Source organism: Oncorhynchus gorbuscha, linkage group LG15 (assembly GCF_021184085.1).
Source record: "Oncorhynchus gorbuscha isolate QuinsamMale2020 ecotype Even-year linkage group LG15, OgorEven_v1.0, whole genome shotgun sequence".
NCBI classification, from domain to species: domain Eukaryota; kingdom Metazoa; phylum Chordata; class Actinopteri; order Salmoniformes; family Salmonidae; genus Oncorhynchus; species Oncorhynchus gorbuscha.
The window spans coordinates 29,647,383-29,663,805 of NC_060187.1; the positions used below are offsets into that span (position 1 = coordinate 29,647,383).

Sequence of the window (16,423 nt, forward strand, 5' to 3'; positions counted from 1 at the left end):
ATGGACAAACATGTATGGAAAGGTTTGTTTCAATCAAAAGGGATTCTGTCAAAAAAGTCACTTAATTCGTATTTATTTACCTCTAGAATAATGTGGGTTAATAACAGCAGCATTACCCCATCCCACTCCGTTCACAACGTTAAATGCATATTGCCTCTAGCTATCAGGCTCAGCTGACATGAATACCAATAGCAGGGACGTTATTAAGGTCATTGTGATCCTGTGTGTGTGTGTGTCATGGTTTCCGTTAGCCGGTAATTTCTGGCTTTTGGACCAAAAAAAAAAAGAAAAACCATTGCAAAATAAAGCTTTTTAGTCATTGATGGAAATACTATACCAGTTGATATGCTCCAACTTACATTTACATTTAAGTCATTTAGCAGACGCTCTTATCCAGAGCGACTTACAAACTTCAAAGGCAAATATACTTCATAGGCTAATAATGCTTGGAAACGTGTTAGTTGTGTGAGCACGGGTTTCCATTTTTACTCCCGCAAAAGATATACAGCTATTATATTTGAAGTTTTATTACTGCATAGGCAACTTTTTCTTCTAGGCTAAATGTTTTTTTTTTATAAAAATTGTTTTTAAATGATATTAATTTATTTATCGCAGGTATGAAGACACTGTTCTACTGTTTAAATGAATTACAATAATCTAAATGTGATTTAGAGCACCGTGGCTGGACACTAATGCGTTTCGCACCCAAAGCATATGGATGTCTGGTATATTTGTCAAATACCCAGTAAATCAAAATCTTCTCGGTCACGTTGTCTGGCGCCAAATTTTCTTGACGGAAAATCTGGTGTGTGTACTTGTTTTCCAACCTTATCAGGATGTCCTAGCCCAATGTCCTAGCAAATCACCCAAATGTCCTGAAAGGGTATGAAAACTTGTTTTCATGTCCTGAATTTGTTTAAATGCCATTTTAAACTTACGGGGTAAGGGAAAATAGCACTTAATTGTCAAACATTTTTACACCCCAAAACATCCTGAAATTTCACAAAGGTGTGAGTGTGTGTGACACATCATTGATCCCATATTGAGCCATGGCGCTACAGATTAGGAACAACTTCTCCTGGACTGCAGTTGACAAAAATCAGTCAGTCAGTCACCATCTCTCCATAGTCAGATGCAGTAATATCATTGTTCAACATAGACCAACAGACTAAGCAGTGGTTACCCCATATCAGTGACTGATTCCTGAAATCAATTGACAGTTCAAAGCAGAGATGGTGTGGAATGTGTATGTCGTGAATTAACAGAATCCAGCGTCTCTCATTGGAGGTTGTACCATCGTCTAGTTTTTGTTGTATTAACAGTGTCAAAGAAAAGAGAACATATCAGCCTCTTGCGATATGGATATCGCACATCTCAAAATTGCAATTTTGATCTGAATTTGATTAATTGTGCAGCCCTAACACACACAGAAGTCAACTCAGAGGCCCAGCTCATGAGCGGCAGATTTCAAATAGAAAATAATGTGTTTATGCAACAAATTTGAGTGCATCAAATCATATCGCACCAATTCATTCCTCTACTCAAACCGAATTTCTAACTGAAATGTATTGTTCCTGTATGTTTTAATTTTTTTATTTTACACCTTTATTTTAAGATTAATGACGTAGCAGCTTGCTTAGTTCCAATTGACAGACTCATTTTTTTCAACATGAACAGCGAGGCAACTTCGAGGTGAGAAATGCTTCCATTGCCCAAAAGCCTGCTGGAACAGACTACTGAGGATGGGGTTGTCATTTCAAATCACATAATCAAATATAAAAATATGGATATGAACTGAATTGGCCTATGCTTGTCAACAACAGCCAGTTTTTTTTTTTAACCTGTGGCATAATCTGACTGATTTACCTTCCATTTCATGCAGTCTAACAACTGATCGGCAATTGCGACATATCAATTGTGATCATGGTCACATTAACTTACAATTTCACTAAATAAATATAGCCACTAATAATTGCATAATAACACAAGGCTACAACAACAATGAACTGAAGTTAAAGGCTATTTATTAAATATGTTTGCCAGCTCCAGGTAGGCTACACAAGTGTAACAAATTGATTTGCAATGACTCCAGTGATATCATCATCATCATTTCAACATATTTATTATATAAAATGGTAGGCTACAGTAGCCTGCATAGGAATTAATATGCTAATTGGTGGCCAAGAGATGCAACTGTATCATTATCCACATTTAATGTCAGTTTCCTTGTGAACTTCTCCCTATTACAGACGCACACAAGGGAGCTCCATAACTTCCATTTCAAATTTCCACTCGCACTGCGCTCGAGACCCAAGAATTTAGCATGTGTAAAACCCTTCACTTGCTATGGTTTTCCATAAGGAAAGTCGACAGACAGAATGTGATTTTATCCACCTCCGAGGAAATATTTGCAATGCACTCTAAGAGCCCCTAGTCGTTTTCCTGTGCTTTGTCACAGTCATTTCTAGACACGCATCTATTCTATTTTTAAGCCATAGCCATGGTGGCCGCCATGCAATTCCGAAGTAGCCCAAAAACCCGCAACAAATACATTTTCTTCAAAGTATCCCAATTTGGCTGAAATAAAAAGACACGGCAACCCTGTTCATGAGATCCCTACCTGAAAATACATATTCTAAGTGATCAATAGTTTGTATTCAGCAGCCATAAAAGTATGCCTTACTTTGCAGAACTACAGAAATTGTCAGAGCGCATAGGCAGCAGTTCTATAGAGATGAAATTACTTGGATTGAAAAACATTTTTTTTTAAATGTATAAAATACACAAATAAAACATTTTATTAAAGTAATGTGAATAAATGGTTAATTAGTGATAAACATTAGGCTTGGGGGGTATCCAGATTTTCATCGTCATACAATCCTTCTCTCATCCTGGGATTTACTGTATTAATGGTATAGCACAGAAGGGGGTGCTAAAAACGCAAGAAAGCCTTCTGGTCAGAGGCCCATGGGTTAACAAAATTAGCACAAACAAGTAGAGAAATCAGATACTGTTGGCTCAATGCTAACGAGCGACAACAAATATAAAATAGCAAAGACAGACAAATCCAGCTCAAAGCTATACAAGCATAGCTAGTTGCTACCAAATGTCATTTTCTATGTGTAGTAATTTTCAAGCAAAATAAAATGAGAAATTGTGCAAATTAATAAAAGGAAGAGCAGCATGTGTACACTGAGCAAAAGTGAAAGAAAAAAACACTAGTAGGAAGCACAGGGGGAAACTGGCAACTATACAGATAACTCATCAGACAGGTCTTAGGTTCACTAGCTGACACACACACACCTTAAGTTCACTAGCTAGCTAACAGACAGACAACAGGTGTGTCTGCTTTTGTCAAGGAACAGCTACAATGGGCCTCTCACAGGTGCCTGAGCAAAACATGTTATTCTTTCTCTCAGGCTTATAATCTAAACGTGAAAAAAACATGTTAAAGCGGAACAGCACACAAACAACATAATATAACTAAAATAAAATATTGTATTAAACTAAAGTAATGTGAATAAATTAAGGTTAGTAAGTGAATAGCAGTAATGGGCAGTCAATACCCTCATTGGACGAGTATTAAAAGAAAAATCTGTGTTACAGCAGTCAACCCAAATAATGCATAGTTTATTTATTGTTTTAAATTATCAACACTAGCATTTTTTTTTAATAATCTAACCCAAACTGAATGGACCTCAAAAGCACGAATAGCTCAACACTACTAGCTAGCTAACAGACATTTTAACTCTGGTTTGTCTAACAAGATGTCAGACAGACCGCACGTGTCTGGTTTTGTCAAGGAATAGATACAACGGGCTTCGCGCTGGAGCTGGAGCAAAATAGGTTTATCTCTAATAACCTTATCATAGCCTGGCCTTTCACGTTCAAATAGCTACCAAGTGTAACAGCACACACCCTACCTGGGTAACACCCACACCATCCTTTTCCCAGGAGAAGGTGCCAGTCGGGCCCCAGGGATTTTGGGTGGAATAGCCTTTAGAGGGCCGACGTGCTGGAACCTGACAAAGCACAGGCACCCGTCTAAAACACACACTCTCTGTAACAGACAGTTTCCCTTTCTCTCAAACACACACCATCTCTCCCTACTCACAGGCTGGGTTAGAACAATGCCATGGCTCTGGTACCGACAGGCACGGTAAAGCCTGTGGAAGCGGTTTCATTTCCTCCCTTACAATGCAGCTTAGCTTAGGCACACACATCAGAGTATGTACAGACCAGCTGGCTGGAGTGTTTGAGTGTCCGTAATCTCTCCATATCCCAGCCTGTTGTCCCCACTTGCTTCAAGATGTCCACCATTGTTCCTGTACCCAAGAAAGCGAAGGTAACTGAACCAAATCGCCCCGCAGTGCTTTGAGGCTAGTTAGGGATCATATCACCTACATCTTACCCGGTAACAATACGTATACCGCCCCAACAGATCCACGGACAACGCAATCGCCATTGAACTGCACACCTGGACAAGAGAAAGAGTTCAGCTTGCAACACCATAGTGCCCTCCAAGATCATCACTAAGCTCAGGGTATTATGTCAATACCCCTCTCTGTGAAACTAGGTCCTGGACTTCCTGACGGGCCGACCAAGTTGTGAAGGTAGGAAACAACACCAGGGCTTGACATTACTTTTTTGCCACTTGCCCTATGGGAAGAAAAATTATAACTAAAATATTTTTACATTAAAAATCTGTCCTCAAGCTTAAGTTTTAAAAAATAAGGGAGGTGTAACACCATCAGCCAAAGGGTGACTGAAAATGAGTGACCTACACAGGAGGTTGCCGCCCATAGACAATGTTCTCGTCCCCTAGCAACCATCCTACCAAAAAATAAATATGAAGGACTAATCCATTGCGGAGGCCGCTGGGATGGCACACTAGTCTCACCAGTAACACATTTACTGTTAAATACCATAATTTCTAATATTCAATGTTAGTTTGGTTACTAATATTTATGTTAATGAATTCAGTATAGTATTCTTATTATTAGTCTTACAGTCGTTGTCATTGTACGAGTGGACACGTTGTTTGCAGAGCACACAACCTAGGCTACACTTGAGGAAAACGTTTTTAGTTCATTTTATTCCATTTAGGAGTTTCAAATTATTGTCTTTAGTTTGGGGTGCTCCTGTCAATCTTGAGTAAGGACACGCACCTAATTACGTATAGAACTAGGCCTAGGCTACCTGGTCTGTGCGCAAATGTAAACGTATAAAATGTGCCCATTTGGGGATCTGATACTATTTCTGATTGTCTTAACTCACAATCACTGTGGAACTTCTCAAAGTATTTTTCTTTGCCGCAAAAAGCAGGTAAAACAAAGTCTGTTTTTACATCCATTGAGAATGATAATAGTTCCTCAATGTAGCCTATTTGAAAAATCTTTCCAGCTTTCTCACTTTTGATAACCACACAGAATGAAAGGGGAAGAAATGGCATGCTCTGATATGACCTACCTGATTGCCTCTTATCCCTTGCGCAAATAGCCTACAGCTGTCTGTCCAGAGCTCACTAGTGTCAGAAACTGAGGGCCCAGAATACAATGTTGCAAGTTTGCTCCCAGATCCAAGTTAATATGCTTCAAGTTCCTTGCAAACCGGTCATGCATAGACAAATGTTATTTATAGGATTCTTATTTTTAAAATATAATTTAAATAATCTGGATATTTTCTACCTACGGGCTGCAATGTTTTTATATGTTGGCTTTATGTAAGCATTTTTACATATTGGCAATAGAAGTTACTATTTGAATCATTTTTATTTAGATCAAATTTTCATTAACCACATGGCATTGAGTTTGAGATATGAAGACTTATAAATTAATATAATAATAATAATATATGCCATTTAGCAGACGCTTTTATCCAAAGCGACTTACAGTCATGTGTGCATACATTCTACGTATGGGTGGTCCCGGGGATCGAACCCACTACCCTGGCGTTACAAGCGCCATGCTCTACCAACTGAGCTACAGAAGGACCACCAGAATGTTCCACAAAAATGTGCATGTGAAAATCACAACTGGCACACAGATCAGTAGAAATGGTACAATAACCTGTCACTCCAAATCTAATATTGTTGCCGACTGCTGGTGTAGCCTATTACCAGCAACTCCAAGAGAGTAACGACAAAAACTGCTATGGCCAGTAGCAGCGGGAGGACTCGGAAACAGGTTCTTCTGGTTAGGCTATATTGATCTCTGGCTCCCTCTTTAGTAAATTTGTGGGTCTTGATGTTTGATTGCAGTGCTTAAAGCATCAGGCAAAGTAGCCTATATATATTATAGTTGATTTTATTTGAACATGGGTGTCTATATATGGAAAAATACACTTTAAAATTTAGACCAATTGATTAGTCGAAAGAACAGAAGACTATTGGTCGACATTTTTTTTTAAACAGTTGAGTTGGGGACAGACCTACTTGAAGTACACGTTGGTAAAAAAAAAAAGTCATGACAGGCCTGATGGAAACCGAAACATGTTTGGTAAACAAAACTAAATATGCTAATAGGGTGTGATTATTTGTGTCGGTAAAATGAACGTGAAAAAGCTTTTGTGCAAATATAATATATATATAAATAAAATATAATAACCATATCGAAGTAAACTTCAAGTCAAGCGATGACGTGTTGTCCTCCCGTTACGACTCATCAGGAAAGCATGCAGTTCATTAAGTTATAGATTAAATAAATTATGATTAACTTCAGAGTGGTGAAAGTGCAAGGTGACGAGCTTAACGCCCCTTTCTTGGGGCAGCAGGTAGTGGTTAGAGCAATGGACTTGTAACTGAAAGGTTGCAAGATCGAATCCCTGAGCTGACAAGATAAAAATCTGTCGTTCGGCCCCAGTTAACACACTGTTCCTAGGCAATCATTGAAAATAAGAATTTGTTCTTAACTGACTTGCCTTGTTAAATAAAAGATAAATACTTTTTTTAAATGAAAAATAAATCTTGCTCTTTTGTCCATGATATTGCAGGCTATACGTGCGCTCCAGCCAACAACATCTCAGATATCGCTGTTGGGTAGAGCGTACATGCCAATACCAGAGTGGGCACACTGCCTATATAACGCAACATTTTTTGTGAGACCCATCAGTAGAGTTGAGAATGTGATGGAAACACATTTAACTTTTATTTTGGCATATGGGAATTTAACTGCAAAAGGTATTTTTATGGGCACTAAGTCACCACGCACAACCTTTACCTGCAACTGGTCAGTTGGAAGGAAACATTTCTGCTGGTAAAATGTGCATATTGGTTTTATGTTGATTTTTGAATAGTCACACACACAAAAAAAAAAAAAAAATAATAATAATAATAATAATAATTCGGTCGCCATTGGACGGAAACCTAGCTAGTGACAAAATATATTTAGTGGAGACAAATATTTTCCAATAGCCTATTCTACTCTGTTGGAGCTGTGGCACAAAAGAAATGTGTAGTAGCCTAGGCCTATCTGGCTTTCTGTGTGCGCTGAAAAGTGGAGATTGAACCTCGCTGGCTGTGCATCGTGATCGTTGTAAATCATCATGGGCTGCAAAGAAACTGTTGTCCTCAGAACTGGATAATTATAAACTGATAAGGATTGTTGCCTCCTCCTGCGATCTCATTAGGCCTTGGCAGGTTGCACATTGCTAGAATATGTTAATAGGCCTAGGCCAACAACACATCATTTCTGTCAGCTGAGGAAAAAGTTTAAGATTCAGTTCTTTAAACTCCCCAGATTTTTCCATCTTGATATTGTTTGCTCAATTTCACTTCTTGTAGCCTAAAATGTAATTAAAAATAAATCTGTAATTGAGAATAGCTTAGACTCTGACTTTCATAATTATTACCATTTAAAAGCTGCATTTTTAGAACATTAAACACTTACAGTGCCTTGCGAAAGTATTCGGCCCCCTTGAACTTTGCGACCTTTTGCCACATTTCAGGCTTCAAACATAAAGATATAAAACTGTATTTTTTTGTGAAGAATCAACAACAAGTGGGAGACAATCATGAAGTGGAACGACATTTATTGGATATTTCAAACTTTTTTAACAAATCAAAAAGTGAATAATTGGGCGTGCAAAATTATTCAGCCCCCTTAAGTTAATACTTTGTAGCGCCACCTTTTGCTGCGATTACAGCTGTAAGTCGCTTGGGGTATGTCTCTATCAGTTTTGCACATCGAGAGACTGAAATGTTTTCCCATTCCTCCTTGCAAAACAGCTCGAGCTCAGTGAGGTTGGATGGAGAGCATGGAATGGGAAAAAAAATTCAGTCTCTCGATGTGCAAAACTGATAGAGACATACCCCAAGCGACTTACAGCTGTAATCGCAGCAAAAGGTGGCGCTACAAAGTATTAACTTAAGGGGGCTGAATACTTTCGCAAGGCACTGTATGAACACTAATGAACACTAATGAAAAATAGTATTTTCCGAACTATCCAAACTATTCTTATGCATAATTTCCTGCCGTATAATTGTTCTCATGTCTCATTAGATTTTTATATCGGCTATTGTTTGTTCTTAACCTTTCATTAATATTTTAGGCCTTATTCAAAAAAATTCAAACAGAGGGTGGCTTAATAAGCAAAGTCAAATTCATATCAAATGGAGAGAAAAATCGACTGGCTATTGGTCCAGACCATTCGATACATTATTTTCTTTTGACCAGATATTTTGCGGGACTCTTAGCGCCGTCTACATTGTTCTCTTGCTTTGTGTAAATGTAACATTTATTGAAAAAGGCTGGAGCAAATAGGAATACAGGCAACGCCAACAATGCACGGCCGTGCCATCAGATTCAATTCTGATTGGAGTCATTTTTTAATGTTTGGATGTGATTCTTTTTTTACTTGACCATTCATTCAACTGAAATCTATATTATTACTTGCCCTGGACACACCTTAAAATGTTGAGCCCTGAACAACTCTGCTACGCAAATTCCCAACACAGGGGCACCACAGGGGTGCGCACTCCTGTACTCCCTGTCCACCTCAAATCATCAAGTTTGTTGACGACACAGCGATAGGCCTGATTACCAACAATGGCGAAACAACCTACTGGAAGCGGTGAAACCCGTGGCGGAGTGGTGCCAGGAAAATAACCTCTCAACGTCAACAAAAAGAAGGATCTGATCGTGGACTACAGGAAACGGTAGAGAGACTTCTAGAGATGCACACCATTGAGAGCGTCCTGTCGGGTTGCATCACTGCCTGGTATGGCAATTGCACCATCCATAACCACAGGGCTTTACAGGTGGTGGTGCGGTCAGCTCAATGCATCATCGGGGGCACACTGCTTGCCCTTCAGGATATCTACAGCACCTGCTGTCACAGAAAGGCAAAGAAGATCATAAAGGACCTCAGCCACCCGCCCAAAGCCTGTTCACCCCCTACAATCTAGAAGAAGGAGACCGTACAGGTGCAACAAAGTTGGGATCGAGAGACTGATAAACAGCTTCCATCTACAAGCTATTGCACTGTTAAAACAGCTTCCGCCCAATACCCTGCCTTGAACATTAGAGACTGCTTTGCCCTACGTACATAGTCATTGAACACTGGTCACTATAATTATGTTCACATACCGTTTTTCCCACTTTATATGTACAGTTGAAGTCAGAAGTTTACATAAACAAGTTTTAATGACTCCAACCTAAGTGTTTCAACAGCTCTACAAATTTCTTGTAACAAACTGTAGTTTTGGCAAGTCAGGACATCTACTTTGTGCATGACAAGTAATATTTTCAACAATTGTTTACAGACAGATTATTGAATTTATAATCACAATTCCAGTGGGTCAGAAGTTAACATACACCAAGTTGACTTTGCCTTTAAACAAGTTGTAAAATTCCAGAAAATGATGTCATGGCTTTAGAAGCTTCTGAAAGATTAATTGACATCATTTGAGTCATAGATGGCATCATAAGGCAGGAAAATGATGCAGATATGTTGAAGGAACATCTCAAGACATCAGTCAGGAAGTTAAAGGCTTGGTCACAAATGGGTCTTCCAAATGGACAACACCCCCAAGCATACTTCCAAAGTTGTTGCAAAATGGCTTAAGGACAACAAAGTCAAGGTATTGGAGTGGCCATCACAAAGCCCTGACCTCAATCCTTATGAAAAATTGTGGGCAGAACTGAAAAAGTGTGTGCGAGCAAGGAGGCCTACAAACCTGATTCATCTACACCAGCTCTGTCAGGAGGAATGGGCCAATATTCACCCAACTTATTGTGGGAAGCTCGTGGAATGCTACCCAAGTTTGACCCAAGTTAAAAAATGTAAAGACAATGCTACCAAATACTAATTGAGTGTATGTAAACCTCTGACCCACTGGGAATGTGATGAAAGAAAACACTGAAATAAACAATTCTCTCCATTATACTGACATTTCACATTCTTAAAATTAAGTGGTGATCTAACTGACCGAAGACAGAATTTTTACTAGATTTTAAATGTCAGGAATTGTGAAAAACAGTTTAAATGTATTTGGCTACAGTGTATGTAAACTTCCAATTCCAACTGTATATACACTGTATTCTAGTCATGGTTCATCCTCAATAACTACTGCTTATATTCATATACTGTCCACACACACACACACACACACACACACACACACACACACACACACACACACACACACACACACACACACACACACACACACACACACACACACACACACACACACACACACACACACACACACACACACACACACTCTGATATTTCTTCATTTATTTGGGGGGTATTATGTGATTGCTAGGTGTTATTACTGCACTGTTGGAGCTAGAAACAAGCATTTCGCTGCACCTGCGATAACATCTGCAAATCTGTGCCCATGACCAAAGGAAAACAAGAGAGATGTAGCTGAACACTCCCTATATGACCTCCTGTGTGTTTTCCATGTTGACCAAAACTGTCCAGCATGCAGCACTGTAGAAGCATGTAGAGCTCTGATCCTGCTGGCCCTATCTCTGCATGGGTCTATAATAAGAGCTGGGTTAGGACTGCTTTATGAGCTGGAGAAAGATAAGCGGTGTGTGTGACCCTCCACTCATCCTTCCCTCTGAGCTCCTTTGAAACTCAGCACCCTCCCCCTCTTCTGTTATTTATTTTCTATCCCACGTTGTTGGGAGGTAGTTGAGCAGCTAAATAGCCACAGATGGTCCCAACTACACATTCATTGGAAAGGCTACGGGTGATGTTTTATACTTCTAGTCACACACAACTACTAAGTAACAAACTTAAGACTTGCACTCGTTTCTGTGCACTGCACATGCCTTTAAAAATAGGAAAATACTGCTGTATGTATTGCACTATCAGAGTTTACTTAGTGTAGCGGTGTTGACATATGCGCAAAATAGTTGTGCAACAGTACTGACACTAGTCAGGCATATGAACAAAGCAGTGGAACAGACTCTACAATGTGTAGCAACTCCTCTTTGAAGCTGCTTCACTAAGCAAAACTCTGGGTCAGAGAGATAGCGCTGCGGTGGATAGCTCCAGTGTCACGGGCTCCTGACCAATGCTGCGTCATTTCCTATGACGAAAACAGCTTCTGGACATCAGAACAGCAATCACTAACCTTGATTTAGATAAAGATTTCTACTTCAACAAGTCTGCAGCTCCAGACATTCTGCTTACCTCAGACCAGACCCTGATCACGGGACTCGAAAGAGGAAGCAGCGGTGCAAGAGGCAAGTGAGGCAGCGTCATGACGAGATTATGTCGATGAGCAGGTAGACCGCCACTGCCCTCTGTTTTTCTTGCGAGAGTGCAGTCACTGGAGAACAACTGGATAAGCTCAGTTCGAGACTTTCCCGCCGACGGGTCCTAAAACTGTAATATCCTATGTTTCCAAGACGTAGTGAAAATAAGACAAGGCTATACAACTATTTGTTTTTTCTACTAAGCTGCAGGACTGGAATATGTCCCGGGATTCATCTGATAACATTGTGTAAACCACATCAGTAACGAGCTTCATTAATAAGTGCATTGACAATGTTGTCCCCACAGAAACCATGGATTACAGGCAGCAACCACACAGAGCTAAAAGGCTAGAAGTGCCACTTTCAAGGAGACGTATAAGAAATCCAGACACGTATAAGAAAAACCACTACGACCGCTGATGTGTGAAACAGGCAAAGCGTCCATACAAGAATAAGTACAAATCCTACGCCAGCTCAGACACTCGACGGATGTAGCAGGGCTAGCAAATTACTATACTTGCTTCGAGGCAAGCAACACTGAACCATGCATGAGAACACCAGTTGTCGCGAACGGCTGGGTGACCTTGCTTACTGTAGCTGATGTGAGTGACACCTTTAAACAGGTTAACATTCACAAACGGACTAGGAGGACGCATACTCAGGGGTGTGTGCTTAGTCCCCTCCTGTACTCCCTGTTCAGCCACGACTGCGCACGACTCCAACACCATCAAGTTTGTTGATGACAATGATAGTAGGACTGATCACCGACGACGAGGCAGCCTATAGGGACTGGCAGCGTGGTGCCAGGACAACAATTTCTACGGACGGCCGAACTTCCTGCCATCCCAGACCTCTATACCTGGCAGTGTCAGAGGAAGGCCCAAAAGGACCAAAGCCATAATACTACTAAAACAAGACTGCTAAATAGCTATCAAATGGCTTCCCAGACTACCTGCATTGAAACTTTTTTGCTCTAACGCTGTTGCACTAACTGTGCACACACAATATATATCCTGTTGCCTAGTCAATGTACCCCTACCTATATGTACATGGCTACCTCAGTTACCTCGTACCCCTGCACATCGACTCAGTACTGGTTCCCCCTTTATATAGCAATCTTACTTTTACTCGTTTTGTTAGTCGGTAATCACTGTGTATTTATTCCTCGTGTCTATTTCAATTGATCTTAACTCTGCATTGTTGGAAAAGGTACATTCTTTTGGGGACAGGTCGGAAAGCATAAACAAATGTATGGCAATTTAGCTAGTTAGCTTGCACTTGCTAGCTAAGAGGTTCAATTTAGCTAGCTTGCTGTTGCTAGTAAATTTGTCCTGGGATATAAACATTGAGTTGTTATTTTACCTGAAATGCACAAGGTCAACCGAAACATTTCTAGTCATCTCTCCTCCTTCCCGGATTTTTCATCATTGAATTTATATGGTGATTGGCATCTAAACTTCCATAGTATTACCACAACGACCGGCAAAACAGTTCATCTTTCAATCACCTATGTGGGTATAACCAATGAGGACATTGCACCTTTTTCAGATACACCAACAACAAAAAAGCAGGCATGGTAAATGACTGAGATTTAAATCTGTGTACAAAAGGGGTATTATTATTATTATTATTATTATTGTTATTATTATTATTATACGCGTGGAGGGGAACACAGACACACAAGTGTTTGCTCTCAAAGTTCACTGGGTCAGAGTGCACATTGCACGCTGGAAAGGAACAAAGCCTGACACCCAAATGCTCATGCATGCTCTCACACACACACACGAAAGAAGATCTGTATAAAACCTCTGAGAAAAGGAGAGAACTAGAAGAGGAGCGAGAGCAGTAGAGCCCCCTCTCATTGGAATAAAAGCAGGCAGAGCAGAGGGCGGCAGTATATATATGGGCTGTTATTTTTCCATCACACAGTCATGATGGATTGATCCTTTCTTCTTTCCCACAAAGAACAGAACAATGTTACATTGTATGCTTCTGTCAGAGTGAGTGAGTGAGAGTGTGTGTGTGTGTGTGTGTGTGTGGGGGGGGGGCACTGTCTTATGGAAGAGGAGCAACAGCTGCGGCCTGAACAAACAGTTGCATCTCTTCAACCGCTACACACCTCTCATCCCCTCGCTCTTTCTCTCCCTCCCTGAAAGAGCTGCTCAAACCTCTGGGCCACCTCTCCTACAGAGCAACATGGCCAGGGGCCACACGCACACAATATTAATGTATTTTTCTCCTCACAGAAGACAAGTACATGCAGGATGCATGGCCTTCCAAACACTCATTTCTATTGAATTGTTGTTGTTGTTTTTTTGTGTGTTTTTTTAAATAGGCACGGCATGTGTGTTTTTTTAAATAGGCACGGCATTGTTTCCACCAGTGTCTCCCAGCCTCCCCTCCCCTTCCACTTTCACACAAAGGAAACTAAAGTTGAAAAATATATCACGAACAGAAATAAATAAAAAATGGATGGTGTTCAGAGATAGGTGGGAGGGGTTCAGTGGAGCTCAAGGGTGGGATTAAAAATAACTAATACTGTGTCCGTAAAATGTATATACAATTGCATTCGGAAAGTAATCAGATCCCTAGACTCTTTCCACATTTTTTTTACAGCCTTATTCTATAATTATTTAAACACCCCCCCCCCCTCAATCTATACACAATACCCCATTATGACAAAGCATAAACAGGTTTTTAGAATTCCCGTTTCGCATGGTCAGTCCTTTAGGTGCCTTTCGGCAAACTCCAAGCGGGCATTCATATGCCTTTTACTGAGAGGCTTCAGTCTGGCCTGATTGGTGGAGTGCTGCAGAGATGGTTGTCCTCTGGAAGGTTCTCCCATCCACAGAGGAACTCTGGAGCTCTGTCAGTGACACCGGTTTCTTGGTCACCTCCCTGATCAAGGCCCTTCTCAACCCGATTGCTCAGTTTGGCCGGGCGGCCAGCTCTAGGAAGAGTCTTGGTCGTTCCAAACTTATTCCATTTAAGAATGATGGAGGCCACCGTGTTCTTGGGGACCTTCAATACAGTATAAATGTTTTGGTACCATTCCCCAGATCAGTGCGTCAACACAATCCTGTCTCGGAACTCTACGGACAATTCCTTAGACCTCATGGCTGGATTTTTCTCTGACATGCAATGGGGCGGCAGCGTAGCCTAGTGGTTAGAGCGTTGGACTAGTAACCGGAAGGTTGCGAGTTCAAACCCCCGGGCTGACGTTCAGCCCCTGAACAGGCAGTTAACCCACTGTTCCCAGGCTGTCATTGAAAATAAGAATATGTTCTTAACTGACTTGCCTGGTTAAATAAAGGTTAAAAAAAAAAAAAATTAAAAAAAACTGTGGGATCTTATATAGACAAGTGTGTGCCTTTCCAAATCATGTCCAATCAAGTGAATTTACCACAGGTGGACTCCAATAAAGTTGTAGAAACATCTCAAGGATGATCAAAGGAAACAAGATGCACCGGAGTTCAATTTCAAGTCTCATAGTAAAACAGTCTGAATTCAGAGCTTGGGCTCTGAATTTCAGAGCCCCTAAGTAAATAATTAGTTTATTATTAATCAAATTTGCACAAAAAACAAAATAGCCTGTTTTTGCTTTGTCATAATGGGGTTGAGTGTAGATTAATGTAGATCTTTTTTTTTCAATCCATTTTAAAATAAGGCTGCAACAAAATGTGGATAAAGTCAAGGGGTCTGAATACTTTCTGAATGCACTGTAGGTTCAGAAATTGTGAAACAGCTCGGTTAAAAATATGGCAAAATAGAAAAGGAATTTTAAAAAGGATACTAAAGAAACTTCCAGAAACGTTCCTCAGAGTGGAAGAGCATGTTTATCCAGGTCCCTGCATGTCCAAACCTGCCTCAGTTGTAGAGGAAGCACACACACACTCAGTGGTCATGCCTGTAATAGACACTTCTGCCATCTCGTCTCGCTCCATTCAGAATAAATCTCAGTGACACACAAGTCATCTCAAGTTTCTGACACACCATCAACATTCACTGCATGTCTATACCCAACAGGCAGAGAGAAAGCGTGGGAAGGAACAGAGGTGGGGAAAGAGGTGGTAAGTGTCGTTTTCTTTAAAATCACAGGCCCATAGTAAACCTGAGAGGATATCACAAGGGAAGAAGAGGATAACGCGTAGTGTGTACACGTGCGTGCGTCCTCCTTGGCTCTATAGGGCAGACAGTGAGCTGAGCTTTTATCTGATGATCCTCTCTCAGGGCTCTGGACCAAGTTCACAGCTTTCCATGACACAACCAGCTAACAGCTCAGCTTACCCAGACAGGCCAGCAGTGGTGAGCCGAGCCACAGGGACCAGACACCCAGAGGGCTGGGTGGTTACTACCCAAGGTAAGGCCTTCATGGGTTCTAGGAGGGAGATTAAAGTGTCAATACAAACTGTTTTCAATCCCAAGTGTTTCTTTCTCCCACTGCGGGTTTTTGCGGTCGTCTGCATTTCAGAGCCCAAGCTAAGGTCAGTGCACTGAGTAGTAATGCCCAGTAAAGTGATTGTTATACTTCCACCCATTGGTCTTGAGTGTGAACAGTGGCATCACAGGTCCCTGGAGAATCCCTTGCTAGACATGTGCCCATCAGGATGTAAAACATGTTACACACCATCTTGGTCAGGTTCCCTCCCAACTGTGTGTCTGTGTGCTCTTTGGGGTGTGAAGATATCTACAGACGGAGCACAAATTTA

The 16,423-nt window shown here is 40.8% G+C and overlaps 1 protein-coding gene across 5 annotated transcripts in view; it reads right to left on the reverse strand.

The window, feature by feature from the left end:
- ralgps2 (Ral GEF with PH domain and SH3 binding motif 2) overlaps positions 1-16,423 on the reverse strand; it is a 144,219-nt gene that overhangs the window by 118,661 nt on the left and 9,135 nt on the right. The gene's annotated exons all lie outside the window — the stretch shown is intronic.